The sequence below is a fragment of the Carcharhinus amblyrhynchos genome, chromosome 35 (assembly GCF_965287045.1).
Source record: "Carcharhinus amblyrhynchos chromosome 35, sCarAmb.v2.hapA, whole genome shotgun sequence".
NCBI lineage: Eukaryota > Metazoa > Chordata > Chondrichthyes > Carcharhiniformes > Carcharhinidae > Carcharhinus > Carcharhinus amblyrhynchos.
The window spans coordinates 17289605-17305538 of NC_137358.1; the positions used below are offsets into that span (position 1 = coordinate 17289605).

Consider the following 15934-nt stretch of genomic DNA (forward strand, 5'->3'; position numbering starts at 1 on the left):
TTCAGCTGCTTCTCATGGCTTGCATAATTTGTTCATATCTCACTTCTGTAAAGTGGGGGGGCGGGGAGCTGAGAATACAAGCCTGGTATACATGACTTGATTTTATTATTGTAATTATTGGTATACAGTGAAAAGTATTGTTTCTTGTGCTCTATACAGACAAAGTATATCATTCATTGAGAAGGAAAGGAGAGAGTGCAGAATGTAATGTTACAGTCATAGCTAGGGTGTCGAGAAAGATCAACTTAATGCAAGGTAAATCCATTCAAAAGTCTGATGGTAGCAGGGAAGAAGCGATTCTTGAGTCAGTTGGCACATGTCCTCTTTTTCCTGACGGAAGAAGATAGAGAGAATGTCCGGGGTGCTTGGGGTCCTTAATTATGCCGGCTGCTTTGCGGAGGCAGCAGGAATTGTAGACAGAGTCAGTGGATGGGAGGCTGGTTTGCGTGATGGGCTGAGCTTTGACGCTTTGATACTTCGTGCGGCCTTTGGCAGAGCAGGAGCCGTACCAAGCTGTGATACAACCAGAAAGAATGCTTTCTATGGTGCATCTGTAAAAATTGGTGGGAGTTTTTTGCAGACGTCAAATTTCCTTAGTCTTCTGAGAAAGTAGAGGCGTTGTTGGGCTTTCTTAACTATAGTGTCCGCGTGAAGGGACCGAGACAGGTTGGTGATCTGGACACCTAAAAACCTGAAGCTCTTGATCATTTCTATTCTGTCTCCATTGATGTAGGCAGGGCTTCCTGAAGTCGATGACAATCTCCTTCGTTTTGTTGACATCGAGGGAGAGATTGTCGCTGCACCAGTTCACCAGATTCCCTATCTCATTCCCGTACTCTGTCTCGTCATTGTTTGAGATCCGACCCACTACTGTGGTGTCATCAGCAAACTTGAAAATCGAGTTGGAGCACGGAGCTTTATATTTTCGGTTAGTTTGCTGTTGGTCCACTTGACTCGGGATCATGGAATCCCTACAGTACAGAAGAAGGCCATTCAGCCCATCGAGCCTGCACCGATGACAATCCCACCCAGACCCTATCCCTGTATGCCTCAGTATTTACCCTAGCTACTCACCCTGACACTGAGGGGCAATTTAGCATGGCCAATCAACCTAACCAGCACGTCTTTCGGACTGTAGGAAGAAACCAGAACACCCGTAGGAATTGCACGCAGACTTGGGGAGAATGTGGAGGCTCCACACAGACAGTGACTCAAGCTGGGAATTGAACCAGAGTCCCTGGCGCGGTTAGGCAGCAGCGCTAATCACGGTACCACCCAAAGCTGACTTCTCAGCTTTGACATGACATTGACCTTGCTCTACACTTGACCTATAACATTCTGCACTCCCTCCTTTCCTTCTCTCTGAATGATATGCTTTGTCTGTACAGTGTGCAAGATACAATACCTTTCACTGTATACTAATACATGTGACAATAATAAATCAAATCAAAATCTGTGGCCTTGGCAGTTTTGGTGTTGATTTAAGAATCGAGGGCCATTTATAGAATCATACAGTGCTGAATCTCTCTCTCTTTCTCTCTCTCGCTCTCTCTCCCTCTCTCTCTCGCTCTCTTTCTCTCTCTCTCTCTCTCTCTCTCTCTCTCTTCCCACCCCACCACCCACCCACCCATCGTCAACCCAAACTCTGTGCAAGCTCTTTGTTAAGCTGACGCTCGTTACTGCACGGTTTTGAGAGAGATGTGTTTGAAGATAGAAAGCATTGTTTCCTGTCCTAGTTAGACCTAGTGGTAATTTTCTGAAAGGAAATGGAATCAGTTTGAGCGGATGTTGTGTATTTGCTGTTGTAGAATTGCTTTTTAATTCCACGTCAAGAATAAATGAATGCCAAGAATGAACACTAGAGATTTTATATAAAAGTGAAATAGCACAGATGCTGAAACTTTGAAGTAAAAACAAAATCCACTGGAAAAGCTCAGCAGGTTGGGCAGTATCTGGAGAGAAATGGAGTTAATGTTTCAGGTCGATGATCTTAAGGTTTTTGTCTTCCTTCTGTTCTGATAGTTGTAGATTTCATACGATGATCTACAACCTTCAGGGGAAAGTTGAACATTAACACAATGTGAATGCCGCCCCCTCATTATATCTTTGCGATACCGAAGCACCAGCTAGCTAGTTTTAGCATTTAATCTCTTCAGAGCAAACTGTCTGTCTAATCCAGATTGTGGGTGGGGATGTTACATTTGACTGAGAGTTAGGAAGGGAGGTAATGAAGCTCTGAATTCTTCTGGTAACTATCCCGTGTCTGCAAACTAGACCAGGATAGGATTGGATGCTTTTTTTTTCCCCTCACGCCACATGGTCATGGATAATGACAAGTTGGAAAAATACACGAAGGCTGTATCCATTTGTTTCTGGGATGTTGGTATTGTGGGCTAGGCCAGCACTTATTCCCCAGCCTTGAGAAGGTAATGGAGAGCTGCCATTTTGAACCACTGCAGTCCACGTGGTGTAAGAACACCCACAGAGCTGTTAGGGAGGGAGTTTCAGGATTTTGACCCAGCGACAGTGAAGGAATGGCAATAGATTTTCAAGTCAGGCTGGTGAGTAACTTGGAGGCGAACTTCCAGGTGGAGGTGTTCCCAGGTTTATAAGTTTGTTTATTGTTGTCACAAGTGGGCTTATATTAACACTGCAATGAAGTTACTGTGATAAATCCCCTAGTTTGACTACACTGAGGGAGAATTTAGCATGGCCAATCCACCTAACCAGCACATCTTTCAGACTGAGGGGAAACTGGAGCACCTGGTGGAAACGCATGCAGACATGGGGCGAACATGCAGACTCTGCACAGACAATGATCCAAGCTGGGAATTGAACCTGGATTCCTGGTGCTGTGCGGTTAACCACTGCACCTGCTGCCCTTGACCTTTTAGACGATGAAAGTGGTGGGATTGGAAGGTTTTGTCCAAGGATTGTTGGTGAGTTGTTTGGTGAGGTACAGTTTGTATATAATACACACTGTATTGCTGTGTGCTGGTGGCGGAAGGAATGAATGTTTTGGGTGGATGAGGTGCCCATTAAGCAGGGCTGCCTTGTCCTGGATGGTGTTTTCTTGAGCATTTTTGGAGCTGCACCCATCCAGGCAAGTGGGGAGTATTCCATCACACTCCTGACTTGTATCTTGTAGATGGGCTTTGGGGAGTCAGGCAGAGTATTAGTATTAATCACCACAGGATTCCCAGCCTCTGACCTGCTCCTGTAGCCACACTATTTATATGGTTATTCCAATTCAATTTCTGCCCAGTGGTAACCTCTAGGATGTTGACAGTGGAGGTCAGGATGGAGTGGGTTCAGTGGTGGGAATGTGGGAATGCTGTTGAATATCAAGGGAGATGGTTAGGTGCTGGAGATCGTCACTGGCTGACACTCGTATGGCATGACTATTATCAACCAGTACTGAGCTGTATCTTTAGGAGAGGAAGGGGGAAAGGCGCACGGTGTTTCATATATTGATGAATGCCGTTTCACACACTTGCCTGTTTCCAGTGTGGTCTGCTGGCCTTCCTGAATGTTAATCTGTGGTTATCGAGGTTTATGCTGCTCTACATCCTGTGACAGGAAGAAGAATTTCTGAATGAGGTCTGACGGTGTTGTCTCAATGGGCAGCAGTTCAGCGGGCAGGGGGAATGATGGGTGCTTACAATAATTAAGTGCAATATATATTTGCATATTTTTGAAGATGGGAAACTTGTTGTAATTGGGAGAAATGTCATGATTTTTAGTTATGTTAATGTCCTAAAAATGTATCAAGAACCAGATGTGGTAATGGGTCACTAATTCGGCATTCAATCTTCCAGATTTGCTCCCTGAATCTATGATTCTGCATTGGTGTGCATACGAGTAACTTGTGTTTGTTCAACAGGTTAAACACTTAACAGACTCCTGGGTCTGAGCAGGGACATAAAGTGCAGGTTCTTGTGGCATTGATAGAAATCCATGACTCTCTGATTTAGACTTTGAATCAGTTGCCATTTGTGGAAGTGTCATTTCTGAGTGTGGGGAACTTCTGCCACCTTTGGTATATAGGATTGTTTGCTAACTTCAGTCCTGACTAATATTTGGAATATGCCCCCTAATCGAACAATCACTACAGTGCACAAGGAGGCCATTCGGCCTGCTGAGTATACAGCAGCTCTCCAACAGAGCATCCCACACAGGCCTGATCCCAGTAACCCCACGTATTTACGCCTCTAATCTGCATGTCTTCGGAGACTAAGGGGCAATTCAGCATGGCCAGTCCACCTAACCTGCACAGCTTCGAACTGTGGGAGCACCCGGAGGAAACCCACGCAGACGTGAGGAGAACGTGCAGACTCCACACAGACAGTGACCCAAGCTGGAATTGAACCTAGGTTCCTGGCATTGTGATGCAGCAGCGCAAACCACCGTGCTGCCCCTCCTCTGCCTGCACTGCCCCTCTCCCCCCAACCTGGCCTTATACAGGAGCAGGAAAGAATCCTGCATTAAAATCCATCAGTACAGACGAAGACCCACCACAGGCGTCTTGGTAACGAGGGATGTGCTGTAAATGTGCCCTTGCCAGGCTTATTGACAGAAATGTTTTTAAAAGATGAAATGCCTGCTGACATAGACTGTGAGCTCATACATGAGAAGCAGGCAGTTTGCTGAGTTGTTGGCCAGTGGCCAGGGGGCTGTTGGGAATGCGTAAGTGAGAGTCAGGAGAAACTTGAGAAGGAAAATGTTTTTCAATATAATGAATTCCTTCTGTTCTTGAGCTCCTGGGCATCTCTGAAGAAGCAGTGTCATATCAAAATATAAAATGCATCTCGCAGGACTAAGTCTTTGAAACTTTTCTGTACGTGATGGGGAGCCCCAAAGATCTGGCAACTTAACCACTTGGCAACTCAGTAAGTGGCTCACTGCCATGGAATTTTCACCAACGAGTCCTGTGGTTTTCAAACTTCTCCGTTTGGGATGACTCCCATGCAATGTCCGTCATTCTCCTAAGAGGATGCCTCCCCACCCTCACCCTTTGCAAACGTGGGCATGTGCTGGGGGAGGTGTGTACGCACTTAAACAAGATTGTCAATACGGTGAAAAATGTTGCAATGTGCAAAGAAATCAATGTCCACCCCCTTAACAACAAAATACTGTGGCAGTACGTTGATGCAGAAATGATCAAGATTCAGTTAAAGTGGGAAGACCATAAGATATGAGAGCAGCATTAGGTCATTTGGCCATTGACTCTGCTCCATCGTTCAATTGGTGGCTGATATTTTTCTCATCCCCATTCTCCTGCCTTCTCCGCATAACCCTTTATTGATCAAGAACCTATCTATCTCTATCTTAGAGGCACTCAATGACCTGGTCACTGCAACCTTCTGTGGCAAAGACTTGCACAGATTCAGCACTCTCTGGCTGAAGAAATTCTTCCTCACCTCTGTTTTAAAGGAGTTGTCCCTTCACTCTGAGGTTGTGCCCTTGGGTTCGGTTCTGGTCTCTCCCACTAGTGGAAACGTCCTCTCCACGTCCACTTTGAAAGAAGCCCAGCCGTGGGGATATCTGCCGTTTTCAGATATCCTGGGACTCTTGATTCGAGCAAGGCGATCCCAAAATTGTGGAAAAGTTTGAAGGATCCAGACTGAAGCTCCTCCAACATCTGGGTTTACTTGAACTGGACTCCACTCTTTTTTGCACTTCTTTTGCTGCAATTACTGCTCAAATGTTAACGTAATTGTTGAAAACCTTTAGTGCAGCATTTTAATGGATGCATTAATGTAGGAATTTTATTCAAAATTATTAATCAGTTTGAGTCAGAGATATACAGCATGGAAACAGGCCCTTTGGCCCAACTCATCCACGCCAACTAGGTTTCCTCAACTGAACTAGCCCCATTTGCCTGCTTTAGGCCCGTATCCCTCTAAACCTTTCCCATCCGTGTACCTGTCCAAATATTTTTTAAAATTTAATTGTATCCACCTCTACCACCTCCTTTGGCAACTCATTCTATATATGCACCACCCTGTGTAAAAATGTTGCCCCTCAGGTCTCTTTTAAATCATCCCCCCTCACTGTAAACCTATGCCCTCTAGTTTTGCGGGTGGCACAGTGATTCGTCCTGCTGTCTTGCAGTGCCAGGGTTCAATTCAGGCCTCGGGTGACTGTCTGTGTAGAGTCTGCACGTTCTCCCTGTGTCTGTGTGGGTTTCCTCCGGGTGCTCCGGTTTCTTTCCACACTCCAAAGATGTGTGGGTTAGGTGGATTGGCCGTGGTAAATTGCCCCTTAGTGTTAATGGAACAAGCAGGAGTTACTACCTGGGGTTACGAGGAAATGGCCTGGGTGGGATTGCTGTTGGTACAGGCTCAATGGGCCTCTCTCTGCACTGTAGGGATTCTTGGATTCTTTGATTCCGACTCCCTGTCTTTGGGAAAACACTTTAGCTATTCACCTTATCTATGCCCCTTGTGATTTTATAAACCTCCTATAAAGTTGTCCCTCATCATCCTCCGCTTAAAGGGAAAAAGTCCCAGCCCCTCTTTATGATTCAAACCTTCCTGTCCCGGTAACATCCTTGTAATCATTTGATACAATGCCCATGATTGGAAATGTTGACTCTCTCCCTGCAGATGCTGCTTGATCTGTTGAGTGTTTCTGGCATTCCTGTTTTTTATGTTAAATATTTGTCACCTAATTTTCACATAATTGCAAGGCCTTTGATTTTTTGGGCTTTGGCATTGATGGCAGAATGTTCATTATTGTTCGTTCTGCCCATGTTTGATTATCAATTTCATGTGGAGGTGCCAATTTTGGACTGGGGTGGGTAAGAAGTCTCCTAACACCAGGGTTAAAATCCAATAGGTTTATTTGGAATCGCGAGTTTTCACTCACCTGATGAAGGAGCAGTGCTCCAAAAGCTTGTGACACCAAATAAACCTGCTGGACTTTAACCTGGTGTTATGAGACTTGATTATTTCGAACTAGGCAGTTGCACCCAAGCCATTAAAGGTGATTTTTCTTGGTTCTTTTGTTTAGCAGGTTTGCATCTGAAGGAATCACCTCTTAAGAATGGAACAGAGCTGGGGAAGGAGGAATCCAGAGACCTAAACAAGGTGCGTCATCTTTGGGGGAGCTGCTGTAATGTTGGAAGCTGGTTATTTTAAAGTCCGGTCAAGGCTGAGGATTGCAGGATGTTACAGGTCTTATTTATTTTCAGCTGGCTGTGCCTGGGTTGGATAGGCCGAGAAACGGACGCTGTGTATCTGGATTTTGGGAAGGGAACAACTTTTTAAAAATCAAACCCATAGTTCGTTTTAGCAACCGTTTTTGATTTGTTCCAGTTTTGTTTCTCTTGAGGTGGTGGCGATGTTGATTGTGATTTGAAGTTATTGATGAGTGTGCAGGCATAGAACTATACTTGATTGATGTCTGCGTAATGTGTGATATTTCTTTTGCATCCCCTTTTTGCACAGGTAAATTCTAATTGGAGAAAGCTGTTAACACTAATTGCAATTTAAAAAAAAATTGCCATTTTGCTTTGTATCGCTCTCCCCCTTTTGAAAATGGTCATTGGATGGTAATAATTGGCAGACATTCTTCTGTTTTATTGCTCCTTTTCAGGGGCAGTCTGTCATCTGAGCTGCCTCTTGGTGGGCTGGCTGTGATCTTTGATTTGATTTATTGTCAGGTGGTAGCACAGTGGTTAGCACTGCTGTCTCACAGCGCCAGGGACCAGGTTTAATTCTCAGCTTGGGCTACTGTCTGTGTGGAGTCTGCACATTCTCTGTGTCTGCATGGCTTTCCTCTGGATTCCTCCCACCGTCCAAAGGTGTGCAGATTAGGTATATTGGCCGTGCTAAATTCCCCCTCAACATATCCGAACAGGCACCAGAAAGTGGTGACTAGGGAATTTTCACAGTAACTTCATTAGAGTGTTACTGTAAGCCTACTTGTGACTAGTAAATTTTACTTTATGAAAGCAAATTACTGCAGATGCTGGAATCTGAAACCAAAAGAGAAAATGTTGGAAAATCTCAACAGGTCTGGCAGCATCTGTAAGGAGAGAAAAGAACTGTCGTTTTGAGTCCAGATGAGTTTACTTTATGTATTGGGGTATAGTGAAAAGTTTTGTTTCTTGTGTGCAATATGAAAACAAAGCACACTGTACATAGAGTACATAGGGGAGAAGGAAAGGTTGAAGAATATAGTGCCACAGTCATAACTAGAGTGTAGAGAAAGATCAGTTTAATATAAGATAGGCCCATTCAAAAGTCTGATGGCAGCAGGGAAGAAGCTGTTCTTGATACGTGATCTCAGACTTTTGTATCTTTATCCCGACAGAAGAAGGTGGAAGAGAGTATAGGTACTGCCAGGATGAAATTACAATGGGGTATTAATCCATGTACCAAGAACTGTCATGGGAGTAGTTCCTGTCTCTTGGTTGCTGCATGTACAATTGGAGCAGTCAGCTGCTTCAGCCCCCAGGGGACAGGAAGGTTGCTGCATTTCTGTACACTTCTATAACTCTAAAGTAAGAAAGGTTCTTCGTAGAATCATGGACTCTCTATAGTGTAGAAGAGGCCATTCGGCCCATCATGTCCAATTCTGGACTTAGGTTGATTCTGGAGTTGAGGGGGTTAGATTATGAGGAAAGACTGAATAGACTGGGGCTATACTCATTGGAATTTGGAAGAATGAGGGGTGATCTTATAGAAACATAAGATTATGAAGGGAATAGACAAGATAGAAGCAGGGAAGTAGTTTCCACTGGTAGGGACATTGCCTCTAAATAAGGGGGAACAGATTTAGGACAGAGTTGAGGAGGAACTACTTCACAAAGGGTTGTGAATCTGGAATTCCCTGCCCAATGAAGCAGTGCTACTTCATTGAATGTTTTTAAGGCAAGGATAGACAAATTTTTGAACAGTAAAGGATTTAAGGGTTATGGTGAGCGGATGGGTAAGTGGAGCTGAGTCACAAGAAGATCAGCCATTATCTTACTGAGTGGCGGGGTAGGCTCGAGGGCCAGATGGCCTACTCCTGCTTCTAGCTCTTATGTTCTTAAGAGTCTGCACTGACTCTGACAATATCTTAGAGGCCCTAACCCAATAACCTGCCATAATTCCCCTAGCTAATCCATCTAATCTACACATCTTGGAGGATGCAGGGCAATTTACCATGGCCAATTTGCCTAACCTGCATATCTTTGGACTGTCTCTGATTTGTTGACGCATCTGATTTTGTTTCGGTGATGTTGGGTTTATTAATGTGCTGCTTGCAGCATTGGATAAAAACTTTCCAGATCAAGGGGTACATCCGTGTAAAACAAAAAGGGATAGTGCGATTACTATTCCTGATTGGTTTTGTATGAAGGGGCAGGAAAAGTGACATCTGCAGTTTAAATTTGATTGTAAACGGGGAGGGATCCTGTACAGCCACATGCCTCTCACGGCTGGTTCATAGTTTGCTGTTTGTGCAGAGCGATAGTTAAACTATGCACCAGGTCTCCTGCTGACAGCAGGACACGTAAGCCAGTGCTTTCCTCCCTACCCTGTAAGCGCTAAGAAAACAACTTTTACTTTTTTGGCGTGGAGGTTGCTTCGTGGATAGCTCTTCTCTGAATCTCCAGAAGATACTACTTTTCAACAAAGCAGACAGGGTTTATTGAGAGAGTAGCCATCGATTCTTGAGAGTTCACCTTCTGCCAGACTGTTGTTGATGGTTCCTCCTTATTGTTAATGATTATACTGTAGGGGGTGAATGCATGTATTGCGGAGTAAGCATGTTCTCTGGTGTTCCCTTCATCCATTTGACTGAGGGATAGTTCTGTGGGTGCTTGTGGTGTATCAGCACCTCACTCGTATGAGTCCAGCATAACAAAAGAAATGGGAGCAGTCATAAGCCATTCGGTCCATCAGGCCTGCTGCACCATTTGATAAGATTATAGCAATCAGTAAGAAAAAGCAATTGCACCGTTCCATTTTGTTGTACATGGATGTGCACCTTAATCCAGGAAGCTTTAAATCCATCCTGTCGGAGGCCAACAATACTAAATCCCCTGCTGAAATCTTTCCAGGTGTGTTGTTTTTAAATTGCTACAGTATTTAAAACCTCCCTCTTTGATAAAGCTCTTGGTCACCTGTCCTTCCTAATATCTCATGTGGCCTGGTCTCAGCCATTTGGTCTGACTGCTGTCCTGTATGGTTAAGAACCTGGGATTTATTTTATTATATTTAAGGTGCTGATCGTTTTGCCACAGTGGTTAGCACTGCTGTCTCACAGCGCCAGCGACCCAGGTTCAATTCTGTCCTCAAGTGACTGTCAGGTGTGGAGTTTGCACATTCTCCCGTGTCTGCGTGGGTTTCCTCTGGGTGCTCTGGTTTCCTCCCACAGTCCAAAGATGTGCGGGTTAGGTTGATTGGCCATGCTAAATTGTCCCTTAGTGTCGGGGGATTAGCAGGGCAAATACATGTCGGTGGGATTGTAGCTGCAGGCTTGATGAGCTGAATGGCACTGGATTCTGTGAAGCAAGGAAAATAAATAGTAAGCTGTTATCACTTGAACAAGTTACCAGTTCTTGTTGACTTTGGCCTGTTCCTGTGCTCTAATTATCTTCTTTTGGTCCCCAGAAGGGTAGGGAGGGGTTTTTAGTTAAGTCGGGCAGCATGGTCAGTACGGGTTTGGAGGGGCCGAAGGGCCTGTTCCTGTGCTGTAATTTTCTTTGTCTCCCACCTGAGAGCAGACAGTAACGCAGTGACTAATTTGCATTTCTGAGCAGTGTCAACTTGATTGCAACCTTTATGATAGAGGAAACTTTCACAAAAGCTAGTATGATTACGTTATGTCTGCCTGGAGGATGGAACTATTGTTTATAGTCCTCCCTTCGAGTTTGTTTGTTTGCTGGCTTTCTGTACCCATTCATTTGTTGATCCTGGGAGAATGCTACGTATATTGAGATTTCTCAGTCCACCACCCTTGCTGTTTGTTGCTACTCTTGTGGATTTGTTTCTAGGTAAAACCTGATGTTTCACAACAAAACTACCGGTGACACCAGGATCACCTTGGAGGTCAGGGACAACTCTGAGCTCTTTTCTTCCAGCAGCAGCTGCCACCTTGCATCCTTCTACACCATCCTTACCTCGAACACCAAATGCAAGGAGCTCATGAATTTCTTTGCATCCAAGATATGTGTAGCTGCCTCAGTTACTTTTTCCTTTACCCCCTGCTCCAGTATATCACCTGCTACAGCCCATGTATCCTGTCTTTCTGCATGCAAGGAGGCGGTGGCACATTCGTTTTATCACTTGACTAGTAATCCAGAGACCCAGGGTAATGCTCTGGGAACTGAGTTCGAATCCCACCATGGCAGCTGGTGGAATTTAACAACTCAAATATCTGGAATTAGAAGTTTAATGATAACTGTGAAGCCGTTGTCAATTGTTGTAAAAACCCACCTGGCTCACTAATGTCCTTTAGGGAAGGACTTCTACTGTCCTTACCCAGTCTGATTCACCAGGCTGACACCGGAGATAAGGGGGTTAGCTTATGAGGAGAGATTAAATAGACTGGGCCTGTACTTGTTGGAGTTTAGAAGGCTGAGGGGGGGGGATCTTATAGACACTTACAAGAGGTAGAGAGATTCTCTCTGCTTAGAAAGGAAACCAGATCTGAAGGGCACAGCCTCAATAAGGGGAGGGGGGCAGTTTAGAATAGAGTTGAGGAGGAACTTCTGAGGGTGGTGAATCTCTGGAATTCTCTGCCCATTGAAGTGGTGGAGGCTACCTTGTTGAATATGTCTAAGTCACGGGTAGATCGGTTTCTGATAGACAAGGGAATTAAGGGTTATGTGGGAAAGTGGAACTGATCCACTTCAGATCAGCCATGATCTTATTGAATGGCGGGGCAGGCTCGAAGGGCTAGATGGCCTACTCCTGCTCCTATTTCTTATGTTCTTATGTACCTGCCTTAGCCTTTCTGCAGCATTTGGTTGGTTGATTATATCATCTTTCTTCAGTGCTTCTGTGTCAGCTCAGTTGGTTGCATGCATGCCTCTGAACCAAAAGGTTCTGGGTTCAAGTCCCACTGCAGGGCTTGAGCATAGAAACCAAGACTGCCACTCTATTGCATTACTAAAGAGAGTGCATCGTTTGGATGGGACGTTAAACTAAGGCCCCATCTGTCTGCTCGAGAGGATGTTTCAAAAAAAATCCTAGGCACTATTTTGAGTAAGAGCAGAGGAGTTAACCTGGTGACCTGGCCAATATTTGCCCCTCATTAGCGATGGCCTAGTGGTATCACTAGACTATTAATCCAGCAACTCAGCTAATGTTCTAGGACCTGCGTTCAAATTCCACCAAGACAGATGGCGGATTTTGAATGACATTTTTTAAAAAAGGGAATTTGGGATCTACTGATGACCATGAAACCACTGTTGGAAAAACCCATCTGGTTCATTAAGTTGGTCTTTCTCTACACCCTAGCTATGACTAACACAACACTCTGCACCCTCTCCTTTCCTTCTCTATGAATGCTACGCTTTGTCTGTATAGCACGTATATATTAAGTTGATCTTTCCCTACATCTTAGCTATGACTGTAACACTATATTCTGCACTCTGTCCTTTCCTTCTCTATGAATGGTGTGCTTTGTATGGCGTAAGAAACAATACTTTTCACTGTTAGCTAATACCCGCGACAATAATAAATCAAATCGTGCCCCTTTAGGGAAGGAAATCTGCCATCCTTACCTGGCCTGGCCTACATCTGACTCCAGAGCCTCAGCAGCGTAGTTGACTCTCAACTGCTCTCGGGAAACTAGGGATGGGCAATAAATGCTGGCCGGCCAGTGATGCAAATCGATAAGTGTCATTATTTGGATTGCCGTGTTTCCTACATTACAGCAATGACAGTGCTTTGAAAGTACTTCATTGGCAGTAAAATTCTTTGAGATATGTGATTCTATATAAAACAAGTTTTCTTGCATCTCCATGTGACTGCCCTTGTGTGGTTAGCTGTTGGAGTGTTTGAAATGTTTCCCTGCAGATGCTCGTACCTGTAACTTCACCACCTTGGTCTTTACTGATGTATCTTAGCATTTTATATCACACAAAGCAGACTCAGGATCTGCCTGTGCATAGTGGTACGGTAATGACGGCAGTTAAAAGCAACTTGCTTTGCAAGTATAATAAACAGGTACATGAGTTGTAGAATGGGACAGCAGAAAATGTGAGGCCCCCGTCGGTTATGTTGGACCCTCCAGTAAAGGATGCTGTTGTTGCGAGTCTCTAAAAGTGCCTTTAGTTTAGTCAGGAGCTGCAGTTTCCTGAAAGGTACTTTGGGAATTAATTTGGGCTAGTTGTATATCCGGGAATAGCTGAAACACGAGTCACTAAAGGATGCGTGTGATGGGGGAAGGGTACAAAGTTTGTTGGAGCAGTGAATTAGATCTGGGGTTAAAAACAAAAGTTGGTGTTAGGAAGAAATGTTGAACGAGGTGATTGGTTTCTTTGAGAGGTGAAAGTAAATAAAACTGCAGAATTTGACATTCACTCTGTGGCCTTACTCATTGCATATCAGCACACGAATAACTAACCTGATCATTTATAACTTCCAGCTATTGCCTATTAATAATTGTTTATTGTTATTAAAAATTTGCAAAGAACCAGATATATTAATTGGGTTAAGTTGTTGTTTTTCTAGTTAACTTTTCTCATTCCAGTAACCCTCCAGTCCTCTGTCTGAGTGTCTTTCGTTTAAGCATCAGCCTGGAAGCTGTACATTTGCAGGATTGCACAGTTTTCAGTTGATAGCCTGCAGAAACTTAATGATTCAGAACTCATTTCATTTTCAATCTTTTCTTTTCCCCCATTTTTTTCCCTAACGTGGGGGTGGGGGTTTGTCTGTTCCAGTCTTGCAGCAAGGATGATTAATTGTCCCAGATTGCAGTGGTATGATTCACTTGCCTGAAGCCAGTGATTGATGTGGAGCTGAGTCATGGAGGCCCTTAGCAAATCAGCAAGTTAAATTCCAGCAACAAGGCTACGTTTGGAAGCATCTTGGAAGTGCACGGTTCTGTTCATCTTCAGTCCAGCCTTCCTTCTGGCGTAATAATGCACGTATTCAATATTTTTGTTTTTCTGTTAGGCTGGTGTTAATCTAATCTTTTTGCTTAGATGGAATTCCACATTTGGACCAGGATGCAGTGCATTGAATCTCAGCCCAGTCATTCTGGCATCGGTTTCCTGTCCCAAGCATAATTCTCATAGAATTGACAGTGCAGAAGGAGGCCGTTCGGCCCATTTGAGTCTACACCGACCACAATCCCACCCAGGCCCTATCCCGTAACCCCACATATTTCCCCTGCTAATGCTCCTGACACTAAGGGGCAATTTAGTGTGCTCAGTCAACCTAGCCCGCACATCTTTGGACTGTGGAAGGAAACCGGAGCACCCAGAGGAAACTCACGCAGTCACAGGAGAGCATGCAAACTCCCCACACTGACCCGAGGCTGGAATTGAACCCAGGTCCCTGGTGCTGTGAGGCAGCAGTGATAACCACTGTGCCACCCTGCTGCCTAAATTTTGTATTAATTTTTTTTCTTTATCCTTGATACCAATCTAGCGTAGATGTTGAGTTTGTCTGGGAGCCTCCAGCTGCTTCTATTTAACGAAATAAAATCTATACGCAGTCTCTACTCAGCAATTATATTTGGGTGTTACTGTAGCACGTTCCATCACCCTCTGTTATCTTGCCCACCTTTTTCACTCCCCTGATTGTGAGTGTGACTATTTCCTCCTGGGATATAGTAATCTGCACATTCTTCCTAGCAGAGATTACTGGCTGGTGACCAGGTGCCAAAAATTAACTGTGTGGGCAGTGTGCTCACACAGTTAGTGTACACTTTAGCTGGACCAGATGCTGGGCAACACGACAGCTCAGTGACTATCACTGTTTGCTGTGCAGATACATGGATTTGGGCCAGTGTCTGTGGGAGTTTGTGCATTCTCCCCGTGCTTGAGTGGGTTTTCTCCGGGTGCTCCGGTTTCCTCCCACACCCCAAAGATGTGCTGTTAGGCTGATTGGTGTAACAAATTGTCCCTAAATTAGTCTTCCCTCAATCTGGTTTCCAATGTGGAGTGCCATAAGCATAGACAAGGGTCATGGGTGGAGAGGGGACTCACAATGTTGAAATGGTGGTGTGGGCTCGTTGGGCCGAAGGGCCTGTTTCCCATGCTGTGTTGTTCTTTGTTCAGTGGTTAGCACTGCTGCCTCACAGCGCCAGGGACCCAAATTCAATTCCAGCCTTGGGTCACTGTCTGTGTGGAGTCAACACATTCTCTCTGTGTCTGTGTGGGTTTCCTCCGGGCGCTCCGATTTCCTCCCACAGTCCAAAGACGTGCCCGTTAGGTGGATTGGCCATGATAAATTGCCCTTTAGTGTCCAAAGTAATGTAGGCTGGGGGATGAGCAGAGTAAATATGTGGGAGATGGGGCCTGGGTGGGATGCCCTGTTGGAAAGCTGGTGCAGACCAGATGGATCTAATGGCCTCCTCCTGCACTGTAGGGATTCTGATTCTCAAAAAGCCAGCCTGTTTTTTGTTCTAAGTTGTGATGTTTTCTTGTGAGGTGATCTGATGTTCAGTGCCAAACACTGGTGAGAGAAATGACTCGGACCCGCTGCTTTTTAGGGAAGGAGGAGCATGAAGGGAAAACCCCAGCTTCTGCTTTCTTAATCTCCCCATGGCTTGTGGTGTCTGGAGTCGAGTGGGCGCTATCAAAAAAGTTAAATTTATTTATTAGTCAGAAGTAGGCTGAACAATGAAGTTGCTGTGAAAATCCGCTTGTCGCCACAACCTGGTGCCTGTTTGGGTACGCTGAGGGAAAGTTCAGCGTGGCCAATGTGTGTAACCAGTACGTCTTTGGACTTTGGGAGGAAAGCCACGCAGACAAGGTGGGAAA

General features: G+C 44.9%; 1 protein-coding gene across 2 annotated transcripts in view; it reads left to right on the top strand.

Annotated features, from left to right (window-relative positions):
- The window catches only part of LOC145361486 (myocardin-related transcription factor A-like), a 239758-nt gene that overhangs the window by 15753 nt on the left and 208071 nt on the right, over positions 1-15934 (top strand). The window contains exon 2 of one of the 2 annotated variants that reach the window (XM_080217297.1): positions 7015-7091. The gene's annotated coding sequence lies outside the window, so the exon portion shown is untranslated. The remainder of the gene's footprint in view (positions 1-7014; positions 7092-15934) is intronic. The other variant, XM_080217298.1, reaches the window with a different exon arrangement.